We start from the raw sequence: 18,262 nt of genomic DNA, 5'->3' as shown, positions 1-18,262 counted from the left end.
GCGATAGCGATGCGCGTCTCCGCCAGGTCGCTATCGCTGCTAAAAATAGACTACAGGCAAGTCAATTTTGGCTAGGTCGCTGGAAAAGAAAAAGCATCCCTTTGCTTGAATGAGTTAGCCAAAATCGCCCAGAGCCAAAATCGCTGGAAAAGTTAATCAAAATCTCCTACAGCCAGTTCAAGGGAAATCGCTCAGTCAAAATCTCTCATAGTCAAAATCTCTCCGTGTGTATGCACCTTTAATGACGAGATCATCATAACATATGTAATGTTTATTTGTTGTTTATTATATGTTATATATTGCATAAATAAAGGACAGTTGTTTATTTAAATGCCCTTTAATAGTTTACTACATTATTCTGTAGTATGGTAAAAGCAGCCATAGCAGGGGAAGCTTATATAATATCCTTTTCACATCGCCAAAATAACCCGAGTTTTTCCCGGGTTATTGCCGCGTCAAACCGGGTCAAGGTGTGGTGTGAAAGCACCAAAGTCAATAACCCGGGTCGTCTGACCCAGTATTTCAACCCTGGTTAAAAGAAGGATTATTCCCGGACCCAGGTTAAAGCTACAGACCCGGGATATTCAATCAGGGTGTGAGAAAATAGTGCTGATTGGCTGTTTCCATGTCAGCTGACTGAGGCCTGCACACAGAGCACATGTGTATGCTTGTTAAATAGCTGCTCTTCAAGCTACAGAAAGTGAGAGGTTCTAATAACCTCTCACAGGCTGACTCCACCAGCAGTACAGCTTAAACAATCATAAATTCAGGACTCTGTGCTGTGACATGTGCAGTGGCGTAAGTTCATCCCCGTCGCCCGGAGGCAAGTTAGAGTTTGGTGTCCCCAACCTCGAAAACAAGTGCCAGGACAGAGGTGTCAGGGACAGTACTGAGATGAAAGGGAAAGTCCAGTGGGACCAGGGCAGACTAAGACAGAGGGGACAGGCACAGGACAGAGGTGACAGGGCCAGGATGGAACAGAGGGCCAGGAAAGATGTGTGACAGGACACGACAGAGGGGACAGGGAGAGTACAGGGATGACAGGGCCATGACAGAATAGAGGGGACAGGAGAGAAGGGTGTCAGGGACAGGACAGAGGTGACTGGGCCAATACAGCGATGACAGGGACAGTCCAGTGGGGAAGAACAAAAATGACGACCAAGATAGAGGTGACAGGGATAAGAGAGAGGTGATAGGACCAGGACATAGGTGACAGGACCAGGACAGAGAGGACAGGGACAGGACAGGGGTGACATGGGCAGAACCAGGACAGAGGTACCAGGACAGAACTGAAGGGATAGGAGAGAGGGTTAACAGGGACAGGACAGAGTTAACAGGGTCGGACCAGGGATGGCAGGGACTGGACAGAGGGGACAGAATGGAAGTGTCAGCTGAGAGAGATGACAGGGCCAGTAAGAGGTGACAAGGACAGGACAGGGGTGACAGGAGAGAGGAGAGACAGGGCCAGCATTGAGGTGACAGGGATGGGAAAGAATAGGGTGACAGAGACGGGACAGGCATGATAGCCCAGCACAGAGGTGACAGGTGAAGGACAATGCTGACAGGAGAGAGGGGAGTCAGAGCCAGGCTTAGGCTTAGTTAAACGACCCTGTGAGCGGTGACAGCAGCAGGTGTTCTGTATTCCCCCTCACATGTCCCCCCTCTCCCAAAAGGGCTTGTACTTACATCGCTCCTGACTGTGACAGCCCCGTTTTCCTGCACCGCGCACTCTCTCCGAGTCCTGGCGGCTGCTGCTATGTGTCCTGGCGGGCGGCGGCTCTGGGTCCCGGAAGGATGTCACGTGACACCCGCGACCCAGGCCTGAGCACAGCAGCAGAGAGCACAGAGAGGAGGAGCGAGCGCCGCTGATGCTGATAGGCGCTGCGCTCGCTCGTCGGCTCCTCTAGCAGCTCCTGCTGCACTACAGAAATTAATCGTGTGGACGGAACGGGGGACAACGGAGCAGGTGCCGTGCCCCCTTCAGGGCCAGGAGCCCGGCGGCAACAGACTCCGTTGTCTCCGAAAGTTCCGCCCGTGGACATGTGCTCTGTCAGCCATGATTGCTGCACTATGAGCATTCCCCAGCTCCCTCCTTTTCTTTACTGTATAGTAGTAACCTCATCATTGTGAGCCCAGAAAGTCCTTTTAAAATGACATCACACTGTTTTAAACATGGGCGACCCGGGTTGAGTAAAAAGGACCCAACCCTGCAATAACCCAGGAATAACCCTGGACACTGGTGGGAGTGATTGCTGAGGCATCTCTATTGTCTTTTGGTTCCTGCGTCACTGCAGTGTGCAGCATATTGGGACACTGAGAAACATTTTATCAGAATGAACGTTGCTAGCTAACTACTGCTATATATATATATATATATATATATATATATACAGGTAGGTCAGTGTTTGTACTCTGTCTCTGGCAATACTCACCATTGCTTATATAGTAGTATACTGCTTCACCAATGCCAACATCACCATCAATAGCCTTTATTTCCTCAGGCTGAGTGGATAAACTACCAATCTGAAAGCAACAGTGTGACAATTTACATGACACAGTTATAGGAGATATAGCTTACAATGACTACTTATACAAAGCCATTGGGAATGCTGGTGGGGGTAAAATGGGTAAAAGGCAGACATTTAAAAAGGCAAGTAATCCAAATGTGAAACATAAATGAGCTTGTAATGGGATTATTTCCTAATGTTTCCACTTGCTATCCAGAGGATATTAGAGGTCACACATTGAACTTAATGCATTTAACTATTATCAAACATATCTACTGAAGTAAGAATAATTTGAAAAATCTTAATGTAAACATATCAGTAACACTACATACCCATACACAAGAAAAAATTATGAATGTTGATAGGATTAAATGTGAAGAACAATTACACGTGCTAAAAAAACGTAAAAATGCTAATAATTTAATGCCAGTGGTTAGGTGGCAAAAACACTTTCAACGACAATAAAATACTGCAATAGTGTTCTTATAGTAAAATTGGTCAAATTCACAAATGTGGCACCTGTAATAATGGTTAGAAAACCAAACTTTTCATTTAAAGAACATACAAGTAAGTATTTTATTACTTTGGGTCCCTTTATTAAAATCAAGCATTGCTTTATATATTAGCCAAAATGTCTAAAATAGTGACATATATATATATATATATATATATATATATATATATAGTCATATGGCACTCCCATATAATTGAAAACTTAGCTGGTTGCCCCCACAAGTGGATGAGTGGATGAGACAGAGATATCGGGTGCAGCACTCTGAGCATGATACAAGAAACAGGCAGGCAGGTAGCCAGCAAAGTTCAGTCTGAATTTTGCTGCCTGTTTCTTATATCATGCTTGGAGAGCTGCACCTGATACTTCTCTCTCTAAAATAAAAAGTCCGGCTCTCTGTTAGACATAAATGAATACTGGTGCCCTGGTGAACTCCATGAAACATCCTATAATTCCAAAATATACTGGTAGGTAAATTGGCTCCCTACAAATTAACCTTAGCATGAATGTGTGTGCGTGTACATGTGGTAGGGAATATAGATTGTAAGCTCCACTGGGGCAGGGACTGATGTGAATGGCCAAATATTCTCTGTAAAGCACTGCGGAATATGTGTGTGCGATATAAATAACTGGTAATAAATGAATAAATATAAAGAAAGGCTAACGCTGCTCCTCACCTATATGGGAGTAATTCAAGTGTTTTTTGGGAGGCCACTAGATGACACCTGATGGAGTAACTGAAGTGTTGCTCCATTCGGGCGTGCACAGTGGCCAGAGCTGACATTACTGTTATGTTGTTCAGTCATTTTGACAGTCTGGTAACTTTTTAAATATAATGTGCAAGTACAGGTGGTACTCAAGGGGCTTGCAATCTACAGGAATAACTGCTGGTCACTGCAGTCTGCAGTATCAGGTTGACATCTCACATTTATTAATCTTTCTTCATTTTGCGGTGGGTTCCCTCAGGGAACAAGTTTAGCAATGTTTTCTGTAGGGTTTCTTTGTCAGGCCAGGATGTGGATGCTACGTGGATGGAGGATAACCCATCAGGTAGTGTCTGAGACAGTTATTTATGTTAAATATTTTTTTATTCAGTGTGTATGTCTATGTCTTTATTCTAATAGATTTTTTTTTACAAATACAAGGCACGTGCAATTAGTTTCAGGATGTACAGTACATAGGTAGAGTAGATACAATCTGACTGGTTGTAAACTATAATCTCTGACTAAAGTTCTTGTCAAATGTCAAGGCAAAGAACCGTATATAAATCAACATGTTCACTTCCTTCACGTACTCGTTATGGAGCTCAACAGAGGCCACCAAAAAGAGCTGTGATCTTCTATGATTACAGTACAAGAGTTTTGACCGACTGCAAGCTGCTTTTGGGGAAGAAGAACCGTGCCAAACCATTGTGTTTGAGTGGTTTGCAGAATTTTGGTGGCAGGAGACAGTCTCTGGAAGATGAGGAGAGCTGCAGCCAACCTGTGACCGCCATCACGAGTACAATGTTGCTGCCGTGTGGGCTATAGTTTAGGTGGACACCCGGATGACCATGGCCCAGTTAGAGAAGGAGATATACATCTCATCGGGATCCAACCATTTGATAATCCACACAAATCTTGACCTGAGCAAGATTTTGCACAATGGATGACTTAGTAGCTGACCCAAGAGCAGAAGGAGGTTTGGGTGACTTGGTGCTGCAACATGCTGGCCAGGCCAACTCTTTCTGGGAGATCATCAGTGGTGATGAATTCTGGATCTACAGTTTCGACCACAAGAACAAACAACAGTCGGCACAGTGGACCTCAGATGTTCCAACGTGAGCGAAGAGTAGTCAGGCAGATGGTGGCTGTTTTTGCGGCCAAGACTGGTCATGTAGCTACCGTACCACTTGTGCAGCAGCACATCGTCACTGGGGACTGGTACACCACCCAGTGCTTGCCGCAAGTGCTGGAAGGTGCCGGCCAAGAACTTGCCCTTCTCCATTCCGACAATGAACTTGCCCTCAAGTCCAGGGAAGAGGTGTACTTTCTGGTCCATGAACGCATCCAGGGGCTTGGTCATCTGCCGTACAGTTCAGAACTGGCCCCCAGCAACTTCTTTGTGTTCCCACAAATCAAGCGCAAGATGCGTGGGATTAACTGTGAGTCACCCAAAGCTGCAGTGGAGACCTTCATCCAACATGTAGAAGACATACCCGCTTCTGACTGGTCTAGTTGCTTCACCAAGTGGTTTGAGATAATGCAACTTTGCATAGACTCCTCTGGTGAATACTTTGAAAAAATTGTAATGTTCACTTTGTTTGTAAATATAATACTTTTTGTGCATCCAGAAATTTACTGCGCAGACCTTGTATGCTGCAGGTGCATATGGGTCCAGGATGCCAGGGCATGCTGCACTTATGGTACTCCAAGTTCTAGAATAACCAAACACATTAAAATTGTCCTTCTCCCATCTAATCTCATGCCTTTCGTTCATAGGAACTTCCTTCTGCTTACAATATATGACCAAAAGTAAATAGAAGTAAAGCCCTTAGATGGAATATCTGCATAAGTAAAACCCTCCAATCAAGAGCTTACAACTTAATCTTAGAGATATACCAAATAGGAATCTGGAGTGCAGTGAGCAAACCAGTCCGAAAGAGCTGGGGAATTCTGGGAAATTATGTTAGGTTGATGTACAGTATAGGGAGGAATTATTCCACAGCAGGCCATTCTATGTGCCAAAATTCCAGACTGATTCATTTTCACTTACTTGATTTTCTGGTATTGAAGCTTTGTATAGAGGAAAAATAAAATGAGGATCCATTGTATCCACGTCTTTTACATCAATATGCACTAGAACAGTGTTGTAATTGCCATTTGGATCCTATGATTGTTAAGTGTTTTCAATTAGAAAAGGTGTCAAAACAGACAAAGAAACAAACATAGCGAAATACATCAATATAATATGTTATCAGAACCCGCTGCTTCCTGCAATCCTGCTGCCCGGTTAGCCTCATTGTATGCCCATCCTGATTTCCTTTTACTTTCTAATCTCTTAACATTTTTTAAAATTTGTATTAATAAAATGTTTCTTGTATTTACAGGGCTAAACTATAACCAAATGCCAGATTTACTTATTGTTTTGTCCCCTTTGCTCCCTCCCCATAATAACAGATTTATGGCCACATTCTCCATCACACCATTAGCACACATAGAGATATCAAATAAAATTAATTTAAAGCGTATACGAGGCCTTCTGTTCTAAGTCCCTGGCCCTTCCACAAATATTGGGCCGGATTCAGACCTGATCGCTGTTGTGCGAAATCGCATAGCGACCAATTATCGAATGACTGCATGCGTACGCACCACAATGCGCATGCATGTTGCCAAACAGCGACAGGATGGTGTGAAAATTTGGATGGCATGGGCATTCGCAAGGTGATTGACAGGAAGCGGACGTTTGTGGGTTGTAACTGGCTGTTTTCTGGGAGTGTCAGGAAAAAAGTAGGTGTACCCAAGCGTTTTCAGGGCGGGTGTGTGACGTCAGTTCCGGACCCGATCATATGCTCCTGAGGAAGCTGGTCACATTATACCAGCGAAACGCGTTGAGCCTAACCACTGTGACTACTGTGATTTGCCACTTGGATCTACATTGCATGCTGACGTCAATTGGACTTTCTTTTCACCTGTTTGGGACTTCACAGAATTTTGACCTAATGGATCCCTGCTATTCAGAGACATCTTTCCAAGCCAAAGAATAAGGGGACTGCATCATCTGCATCTCGCCTACCGGTAACATCATACCCACTGCTTAATGGGACACTGCAAAGTTTACCATCCGGTATGCTAATTTTCCCAATTACAGGATTACTCAATACCAAATAAAGTCCTAGCCAGCTATAATCTATGGAGACCTGTGGCAAGTAAGTTATTCCAGCACAGATACTGTGGTCTATTTACATTAATAATTGTTATCTATCATTGATATATATTGTGTGCAATTTTAATAAATTTGTTATATTTATTTTACAAGCTGTTCTGTTTCTTTCATACACAGCCAGCGCTGGTGTGTATACATATTTAACCTTTTTTGTTCTATCCAAGGGAACTGACCTTCCCTATACCAGCTGCTGTTGATAGCGCACCTGGTATTATATAATTTTTGTTTGTCTGGACCCAATCAGCCTGATTTCTTCACACTGGAGGAGTAAGTATTGAGCTACGCACAGACTGCACACACTGCACAGAATGGGAAAAACATTTGATGACGAGTGTGATGTGAACAGTTTTGCATCTGTCCGCTGACTAAGGGACATTTTCGTACGGCGTACACATACATTCACACACTTGCATGGGTTGAATTTTCACTCCCCCTGGGTGGCGACTATCTGATCGCAGGATAGTGTAATTTGCAGTGCAGCTATCAGGTCTGAATTAGGCCTATTGCCCCAAAAGGGCCAGCTGTCAATCACTGGACTGTGTAGTCATTCTGTATATGAATTGTATGGCAGTCCTGTTTCATAACAGTCCCAAAATAAACCAACGAGTTCTAGAAATCATTACTAATTAAAATAAATGAATAACAAAATATAATTTTAACAGTATTTTTGTTGGCCGCCTTACCTCAGCGTTAGCAGTTAGGGAGTATTTGTTAATTCTTTTGTATTCCAAAGCCTTGGCCAAAGTTATCGCTCCATTCAGATGGTTAATATGGAAATAGTCACTGTTTGGTCCCTATATAACATGAGTAAAATATTTTCAGCATGGTCATATTATCTGCTAATCAAATATAAGCAAAGTTGATCATAATGATGGGTTACAGATGTTTCTTATATCCTTCATCAACAGATGGACATCAGAGCAGATATCAACACATCATTCAATAAACTCAATAGCTACTGTATAAATATTGTCCGAAACAGGGGTGGGAAACCTTTGGCCCTCAAGCTGTTGTTGAACTAGACATATCAGCATGCCCTGCTACTGTTTTTCTATTTGGCCATGCTAAAACTGTTGCAGGGCATGCTGGAATGTGTAGTTCAACAACAGCTGGAGGGCCACAGATTCCCCACCCCTGTCCTAAACCATTTGTTTTCCTGGTTATACTTAGCATAGTAACGTAACTATGGAAATTATACAGTATAGCGACACAGTGCGAGTGTGCAGAAGCCCAAAGAACCCAGCAATTAGCACAACTGCTGGAGCAACCACAAAGTAGACCAAACAGCAGTGTCTGTCTTCTGCCGGATATTCAACTTAATGTACACATGGATTATGTGGAGGGTCAGCGCCATTAATTGATAACATAGTATGATGAGGAACCTCCGCTGACTGTGTGCTCACGATGAGAAAGATAATGGTAGAAAAGAGATATTGCTAACAATATTACGGGAAAATCCAGCAACACTGGGACTTTTCACTGAGCAGCTGAAGGCCATGGTGCTTCTGGGGGTCATTGCAGCATACAGTGGCTGGTGTATTCATACACTGTGGCTGAGGCTAATACAGGTACTGTAGCCACTGATCTAGGCATCGCATTATTGATGTATTAAATGGGATGTCCATACTAGATTTGTTTTCCAATGGATCTCATTTCCCCCGAGTAGCAGTATAGGGGGTAATTCAGATCTGATCGCAGCAGCAAATTTGTTAGCTAATGGGCAAAACCATGGGGGTCATTCCAAGTTGATCGCTCACTAGCATTTTTTAGCAGCAGTGCAACGCATTGTCGCCGCCCACCGGGGAGCGTGTTTTCGCTTTGCAGAAGTGCAAACACTCCCAGAAAATGGTCAGTTGACACCCAGAAACGCCCTCTTTCTGTCAATCACCTTTCGGCTGGCTGTGCGATTGGAATCGTCGCTAGAACCAGTGCAAAACCACAATGGACTTTGTACCCATACGATGCGCGTGCGCATTGCGGTGCCTACGCATGCGCAGATTAGCAATTTTTCCACTGATCGCTGCGCAGCGAACAACGGCAGCTAGCGATCAACTCAGAATGACCCCCCATGTGCAGTGCAGGGGGGCAGATGTAATATGTGCAGAGAGAGTTAGATTTGGGTGGTTTATATTGTTTCTGTGCAGGGTAAATACTGGCTGCTTTATTTTTACACTGCAATTTACATTTCAGTTTGAACACACCGCACCCAAATCTAACTCTCTGCACGTTATATCTGCCCCCCCTCCCCCCTGCAGTGCACATGGTTTTGCCCATGAACTAAAAAATTTGCTGATGCGATCAGAACTGAATTAGGTCCTTAGGGCGTCATTCCGAGTTTCGCAGCGCAGCGTTCAGGTAAAAAAACTTCAAAACTGCGCATGCGTATGCACCACAATGCACAGGTGCGTCGTACGGGTACAAAGAGGATCGGTGCTGGGCGATGGGTTTAGCAAAGATTCCATTCGCACAGCCGAACACAAGGTGATTGACAGAAAGAGGGCATTTATGGGTGTCAACTGACCGTTTTCTGGGAGTGTTTTGGAAAATGCAGGCGTGTCCAGGCGTTTGCAGGGCGGGTGTCTGACGTCAATTCCGGCACCAAAAAGACTGAAGTGATCGCAAGGGCTGAGTAAGTCCAGAGCTACTCTGAAACTGCACAAAATCTTTTTCCTGTGCTCGGCTGCAAAGTCGTTCGCACACTTGCAAAGTGAAAATACACTCCCCCGTGGGCGGCGACTATGCATTTGCACGGCTGCTAAAAGTAGCTAGCGAGCGATCAACTCGGAATGACCCCCTTAGTGCGGCTTCCTCCACTGATGCTCTATCTATGATGTAGATGGGTCAATTTAGCCAAAAAGAAACCCTAACCTAAAACAAATTCCAACAAAAGATCTGTGAACTGTTTTTGTATTTACCAAGTGTACTGATCAACATTAAAAAAAGTCTACCACAATATGACAACCCGAAGTGAGTTTTTTTTCAAGATGGCCGTTGGTAACCTCGAAAATCGGAGAGATTCCTATAACATTCTTATTTTTAAGTGTTTTCTACTTTATTATATATTTTTAAGATTATTATTTTATTAGACAAATAATTTGGTGGTATTAGCAATGTTTTCTTTTGTTCCAGGTTGGAAAAATGAGTGCTAATCCAAGTGACAACTGTCCCATCTGCAAAGACAGTTTGACAGACGGCGCCGTAATCCAACTTCGTAAGAAGGGTGCTGATGGCATAAATGCAGCAAGTATTCTGAGAGGTGACAGTGTTGTTGTCACTGCTGGCTGTAAAGTACACGTGCAATGTCAAAATGTGAATAAAAAAGACATTCAACTGAAGAAACGTGATTCCAGTAAGCCCTATTTGAGGAACAGTCAACGTGTGTCTGCTGGGTCTTTCACAAGTAAGCGTGGGACACTTGTTTCCCTTGGAGGCTCTGACTACAGCAACGTAAGGTCAGACGCATTTGCCAGGACCATCATGGAGTGCTGTGATAGTCGTTCAGATGACTGGTCATCGAAAGTAAAAGGGAGAATTGAGTACGACAGTATGCTGGTGTATTCATACACTGTGGCTGAGGCTAATATAGGTACTGTAGCCACTGATCTAGGCATCGCCTTATTGATGTATTAAATGGGATGTCCATACTAGATTTGTTTTCCAATGGATCTCATTTCCCCCGAGTAGCAGTATAGGGGGTAATTCAGATCTGATCGCAGCAGCAAATTTGTTAGCTAATGGGCAAAACCATGGGGGTCATTCCAAGTTGATCGCTCACTAGCATTTTTTAGCAGCAGTGCAAACGCATTGTCGCCGCCCACCGGGGAGCGTATTTTCGCTTTGCAGAAGTTCAAACACTCCCAGAAAATGGTCAGTTGACACCCAGAAACGCCCTCTTTCTGTCAATCACCTTGCGGCTGGCTGTGCGATTGGAATCGTCGCTAGAACCAGTGCAAAACCACAATGGACTTTGTACCCATACGATGCGCGCGCGCGCGCATTGCGGTGCCTACGCATGCGCAGATTAGCAATTTTTCCACTGATCACTGCGCAGCGAACAACGGCAGCTAGCGATCAACTCGGAATGACCCCCCATGTGCAGTGCAGGGGGGCAGATGTAATGTGTGCAGAGAGAGTTAGATTTGGGTGGGTTATATTGTTTCTGTGCAGGGTAAATACTGGCTGCTTTATTTTTACACTGCAATTTACATTTCAGTTTGAACACACCCCACCCAAATCTAACTCTCTCTGCACGTTATATCTGCCCCCCCCCCTCCCCCCTGCAGTGCACATGGTTTTGCCCATTAGCTAAAAAATTTGCTGATGCGATTAGAACTGAATTAGGTCCTTAGGGCGTCATTCCGAGTTTCGCAGCGCAGCGTTCAGGTAAAAAAAACTTCAAAACTGCGCATGCGTATGCACCGCAATGCACAGGTGCGTCGTACGGGTACAAAGAGGATCGGTGCTGGGCGATGGGTTTAGCAAAGATTCCATTCGCACAGCCGAACGCAAGGTGATTGACAGAAAGAGGGTATTTATGGGTGTCAACTGACCGTTGTAAAAGGGAGAATTGAGTACGACAGTATGCCAGAGATCTTCATGCAGCTGACTGCATATATCATCATGTATGTAGTGTGAATTTTTGTACCGGATGGATATGAACTGCCACATCATTTTCAGGATGATTCCTTTGGTTCTGCTGAAAAGCGTAGGAAATGTGGACGTCCTAAAGAAGCTGACCAAGATGAGGCTTTCTTAAAAACTTGTACTTATCTTGAAGAAAATGATGAAGAACAATTGACCATTTCAGACCTTCAAGAAAAAATGAAGGAGTTCTTGAATAGCGACGATGTAACTTCTTATAGCAGAATATATCTTAAGAAGTAGCTGATAGAACATTACAGAGACAGAATCTTCATCACTGGGGGTGACTGCTTACACAACATTGTCACATTTAGAGAGAAGACATCACATATACTTCGTTCTTTCTACCAAGATTCACAAGACCAACGTGATGAAGAAGCACAAAAGAGATCCATAATTGATACAGCAGCAAGGCTGATTGTGAGCGAAATCAAAGAAAATGTAGTATCTGCTACTGATTACTACCCAAAAGTTGAGGATCTGACACTCCACTCTGCACTCAAATTCATTCCTGAAACATTACGAAACATGTTGAACAAAATATTTGTGGGGAAACAAAATCAACAGAAAGTTGCCAGTATTGGGCAAGCCATTGTACAAGCAGCTAGACTCAGAGCTGTCATTGCACCAAGGCAGATTGGTTTAGCAGTACAGATGCATCATCACTAAATCCCTCTTGGAAACCCTTAGTAAGATGGAGTATAGCTCATCATATAGTGAACTGCTCCGATTTGAGAGGAATGCCGCAAGCTGTGGCACACCAGATTAATTTTTTTGAAGGTAATGAGCTACTTGACTCGGTTGTTTGTTGGTGACAATGTTGATCACAATGTTATGACAATAGGTGGTAAAGTAACACATCAATGTGTATGAGTACGAGTCAGTGGGAAGCAGCGTTGTGCACAGTATGATTGGACAATTTTCCTTCGCGTTTAAGAGGATTGACAAAGTTAATTCTCTGAGTAGTTCATCTGCAGTCACTGTTGCGCAGGGCAAAAGCATTGATTCTGGCTTGCTCTTCCAGCGATTTCTTGTTGTCTCTTAAGACAGGGCAACTAGATCTAGAGGAGGTGATGAGGTATGAGCTTAGTGCATACCCAACATCACTGTTTGAGCACATTCACATTCTTGGTAGTGACGTATGTGCAAAGTTGTTATTTATTCATGCATTCACAGGATGTGATTCCACCTCCCGTATTTATGGTGTTGGTAAAAAGTCGGTATTCGAAAAACTTTTAAAAGGTGATCGTGTCCTTCATTCCTGAGCGACTTTATTCACTTCACCAGGTAGGAACCATGCTTATATAGTAAGTCTTGGCAGTCAAGCGATGCTTGTTATTTTTCTTTGGCAGCCTTGCGTTACCAGACACTTACAAAGAAAGTCGTCACAGCCAAATCGTTCGTTTATCCAGAACGTCTTCCAGCAAATTCCATTGTCTAAAAGTGTACTATCAAACCATGACATGGATGAGTACAGCTAGCGAAATGAATCCTGTGAACTGGGATTGGAAACTCGATGGCAATGAACTTGTACCAGTAATGTGTGATATGAATGTTGCACCAGACGCTCTACTGAAAATTATACACTGCACTTGTAAAAGTGGTTGCAGTTGTAGAACATACGGACTACAATGCAGTTGCAGTGGATCATGCCAAGTTACACATTGTGACAACCAGGTGTCAGATGAACTAAAGGACAGTGATGAGGACTAATAGACGATGCAGTGTACCATTTTACCCCCTATTGCTGCACATTGTCATAACCTAATTTAAAGTGTACTTTGTATTATAGATACTTTATAGAAAACATAGTAATGTATATGGTATAGTTAAAATGTGTTATGATAAAAAATACAACTTAATATTGTATATCTGCTTAGACCAAATAACAGGTATTGTACCTACATTGTTCACTGTAGGTCCACAATTTTGATCCCTTAGACAAAATTTGTTGGTTGAAATGAATTCCCTGTTCATAAAAACCATAGGTTTGAAGAAAAAAATAATTGTTCTACGTTTAAAAATAAGAAAGTTATAGGACTTTGTCCGTTTTCCAAGATTACCGACGGCCAGCTTGAAAATAACCAACTTCCGGTTGCCATGTCTTGGTAGACTTTTTTTCTGTCTATCAGTATACTTGCTAAAGACAAAAACTGTTCACAGGGGGTCATTCCGACCCGTTCGCACCCAGCGGTTCTTTGATGCAGTCGGAAATGCTCATGCGCGGCGGACGCATTGTGCATGCGTGTCGTCGCCGGGCAACGACACAGCCAGCAACAAATGTGATCACAGCGGCGATCGCAAGAAGATGGACAGGCGGGAGGCGTTCCGCGGCGGATACTCACCATTTTCCAGGCGTGGTGAGTCCAACGCAGACGTGTCCAGGCGTTTGGTGGGCGGATGTCTGACGTCAGGACCGGGACCTTCATCGCTGGAGCCGTCGCACAGGGTAAGTAACTCCTACCCTGGTCTTGTTTTGCAGGAAACTTTTTTCGCATAGCAGGGCTGCACGAGCGTTCGCAGCCCTGCTATGCTAAAATACACTCCCCCATAGGCGGAGATTAGTTGATCGCACGAGCAGCAAAAAGTTGCTACGTGCGATCAACTCGGAATGACCCCTACAGACCTTTTGTTGGAATTTGTTTTAGGTCTGACATTATATACACCGGACTACTGATAAACAGGGTCCGGCACTGGTTATTCTACTGACATCACTGTCTACAGAACTTTCAAAGGGGTGAGGAATGGAGCCATGGTCATCCAATTGGTAGCTGTCCCCCTGGCACCTCAGTTGTATGTGTCTAGAGGGATAGCTATTACATATACACATTTGACAGCAAATTTGCTGTAAACCATTCTAGTAATTTAGAAATGTGTTTTCAACACTGTTTACTGTATAAAAGTTGTTTTGTGACATCTTATACCTCAATGCACTCATTGTTATGGTGAGCAGGCAGATTAATGACGGCATCTTCCAGAGGGCAACATTTTGCGCCTTCTGGTGTGTGCTACATTGCACATTGAGGTATTGCTTGGTGAGTATGGACCAAGTGCATAACAAGCTTCTGATTTGCTGGAGGAAACTATTATGAGATAAAGTAACTGATTCAGAATCGCACACAATGCTGATGTTCACAGAGTTGAGCGACTTTAGACTACTGCGTGCACAAATAAAGACTGTGTTACACGGCGTGCATGCACAAAGGTGCTGTTGCAAGTGATAGACGGTCAGAAAAGTCTTGGAAAAGTGCTGGGCATTCCTGGGTGGTGACTGGGAGGAGGTTAAACAGATGCACAGAGGTGGTGCATGTTATCGGTGGGTTATAGGAGTGTCACTGAAGTGTTTGTGTACACAGATGCTCAATCATTCCCTTTGGAAGCCAGACTGAGATGGTAAATCTGCAGCTGCCATAGGGCCGATGCACCTTTCCATGGTGCGACGCTGAAAGTGGACGTCTCAGTACTTGCACAGTCATACACATAGATGTACACCAGGGAAGGACTTTGTAATACATTTGCATAAAGTCACAAAGTCACATACAGGTGACCACCAATAGATGCAGTCGGCCCTGAATCAGGCCCATAGGGCGGAGATGGAGCATTTTCTGGGGTTTTCGTTATTTAAAATATTTCTTGAAATGCACTTGAAGGACAACCAAAAAGACCTGCACAAATGAAACTGCAGTGCTGCATTGTCTAATTGTATGTAGATATTGATAATGTAAAAGCTATTTACTAATTTGGACTGTTACAGTACAGAACAATTTAAATAAACTGTTTAAACAGATGTCCAATAATCAATGTTAAATTCAATATGTATTTAACCTATTAACTTACCAAGAGACTGTACTTAATGCGAGATTCATTTTTTTCTTGTGCCTCTACTGTTAGTATTATGCTATTTACTTCACTTGTCTGTAAAGAAAATAGAAATATTCGGTAATTCATATCCATTCATTACTTGGTGCGTGTGAGCCTGCTGCATGTACCTTAATAGCAGTCCCATCTGTGTACCAGCCGCATGTACCATTATAGCAGAATCATCTGTGTACCAGCTGCATGTACCATTATAATAGTCCCATCTATGTACCAGCTGGATGTACCAATATAGCAGCCCCATCTGTGTGCCATCTGCATGTACCATTATAGCAGCCCCATCTGTGTGCCAGCTGCATCTACCATTATAGCAGAACCATCTGTGTACCAGCTGCATTTATCACTAAAGCAGAACCATCTGTGTACCAGCTGCATGTACCATTAAAGCAGAACCATATGTGTACCAGCTGCATGTACTATTATGGCAGCCCCATCTGTGTGCCAGCTGCATGTACCATTATAGCAGAACCATCTGTGTGCCAGCTGCATGTACCATTATAGCAGAACCATATGTGTGCCAGCTGCATGTACCATTATAGCAGAACCAACTCTGTGCCAGCTGCATGTACCATTATAGCAGCCCCATCTGTGTGCCAGCTGCATGTACCATTATAGCAGCCCCATCTGTGTGCCATCTGCATGTACCATAATAGCAGCCCCATCTGTGTACCAGTATTCAGATGATATATCGACAATGTATTGGCCCCTTGGGTTGGTGTGGTCTGGTCTGCCACTGGTTTGGGGCATCATATTATAATACTTAATCTAGCAATTTCTTAAGCACTTCATTTTCTTTTCTACCTATGTAACACCTTTTAACATTCTAATTATTACTTCTCACCAATGTAACACATAACTTCTACTTCTTATTTATGTAACACTTACTAACACTTTCACCTCTCAGTGTGATGCCTTGTGGCGATTGGCCTGTGCTGACTTGGGGGGTCCTGTGCCCTGGACATGAACCTTAGTGTTAGGGACCCACCAGATGAGGTCACCTGGTCGTGGTTGGTGGGCCCATATATTTTTGGGCAAAAATTATGCTAAGTACCTCAATTTTGCTCTATGTTAGATTGCAGTTAATTAGAATTATTCTGATTAGCAGTTCTTAGTACTATGGAGTGTGCATCTGCATTTTTTTCTGTGTCAACAGTCAATAGGTCGACACCATATAGTCAACACACATTAGGTCGACATGTACAAAAGATCTACAGATGAAAAGTTGACAGTGCTTAAGGTTGACAGATTCAAAAGGTTGACATGACAAAGGTCAACACATAAATGTTCACATTTTTAAGGGGTTTTCATGTTTTCTCAACAACTGCTTGATTTACTATCCACGTGGACATCTATTGGGAATAGTAAGCTGTGGCGAGCGAAGCCACAGTTTACTATTGGTGGTCATATAACATGAAATATACAAGATTTGGCCAAAAAGCATATGTCCACTACTCATGTGTCAACCATTGCCATGCCGACATTGTGTACCTGTCAGCATTAAGCACTGTTGACCTTTCATCTGCCAACCTTTTGTACCTGTCAACCTAATGCATGCCGACCATTTGATGTCTACCTAATGACATTGTCGATCCATTGATTCGCAGGCCTGTGTGCCTGCTGTAGGTCTTCCACTGGATAAGAGATACATCTCTGGCACTGCTAAAAACTGGACAGCCATAAATATACTTTTATCTAAATTCTTCTAAAGGAAGAATATCAGAAATACACATTGTATCTAAATATATTTTAACTTGTTACCATTTTGTTTTACAATTAATTACACTTCTGCGTGTGTAACGTTGTTTCCTGTCTACAGAAAATGAGCTGTGAATTATGCGTCTTTATTGTATACCAGCCAGCATACTCACTACAAGCTATGTTTTTCTTGTGGGACATTTGAAAAGCCATTTTTCTGTGCTATAAAAGTCATTTTCTTGTTTTGTACAATGGGAAAGGTGAAATATAAAAATAACATGCCTAAAAAGGTTGTGTATTATAATATTAGACACTGTATGTTTTGTTTTTTTTTGCTTAAAATATGTTTGTTGTTCTATTGTTTGTAAGATGTCAGAGATTCTAGTGACGTGTATTAAAAGGGCTAGGCTATGATGTATAACTCCATCCTTATCACTCATCTCCCACCCACTTACAACTAGTGATGAGCGGGTTCGGATCCTCGGGATCCGAACCCGCCCGAACTTCACCTTTTTTTTCACGGGTCCGAGCAACTCGGATCCTCCCGCCTTGCTCGGTTAACCCGAGCGCGCCCGGACGTCATCATCCCGCGGTCGGATTCTCGCGAGATTCGTATTTTATATAAGGAGCCGCGCGTCGCCGCCATTTTTCACTCGTGCATTGGAGATGATCGTGAGAGGACGTGGCTGGCGTCCTCTCAGTTTCTATGTTCAGTGGGCTGCAAATTGTGCTGCAAATATCTGTGCTCAGTGTGCTGCAAATATCTGTGCTCAGTGCGCTGCAAGTGCAAATATCTACGTTCTCTGCCTGAAAAACGCTCCATATCTGACTGTGCTCAGTGTGCTGCAAATATCTGTGCTCAGTGCGCTGCAAGTGCAAATATCTACGTTCTCTGCCTGAAAAACGCTCCATATCTGACTGTGCTCAGTGTGCTGCAAATATCTGTGCTCAGTGTGCTAATTGCTTTATTGTGGGGACTGGGGACCAGCAGTATTATATAGTAGGAGGACAGTGCAGAGTTTTGCTGACCAGTGACCAGTGACCACCAGTATTATACGTTCTCTGCCTGAAAAACGCTCCATGTCTGTGCTTCATTGTAGTATATAGT

General features: G+C 43.4%; 1 protein-coding gene across 5 annotated transcripts in view; it reads right to left on the bottom strand.

Annotated features, from left to right (window-relative positions):
• LOC134910339 (cadherin-23-like) overlaps nucleotides 1–2,075 on the bottom strand; it is a 236,059-nt gene extending 233,984 nt beyond the window's left edge. For 4 of the 5 annotated variants that reach the window (XM_063918234.1, XM_063918237.1, XM_063918235.1 and 1 more), the window contains exon 1: nucleotides 1,687–2,073. The gene's annotated coding sequence lies outside the window, so the exon portion shown is untranslated. Of the gene's footprint in view, nucleotides 1–1,686 lie in introns of all 5 variants that reach the window. The other variant, XM_063918239.1, reaches the window with a different exon arrangement.
• Between the last annotated feature and the right edge of the window lie 16,187 nt (nucleotides 2,076–18,262).

This window comes from Pseudophryne corroboree, chromosome 4 (assembly GCF_028390025.1).
Source record: "Pseudophryne corroboree isolate aPseCor3 chromosome 4, aPseCor3.hap2, whole genome shotgun sequence".
In the NCBI taxonomy this organism is placed as follows: domain Eukaryota; kingdom Metazoa; phylum Chordata; class Amphibia; order Anura; family Myobatrachidae; genus Pseudophryne; species Pseudophryne corroboree.
The sequence above is the reverse complement of the archived record's forward strand: the minus strand, read 5'-3'. Positions and strand labels throughout refer to the sequence as shown.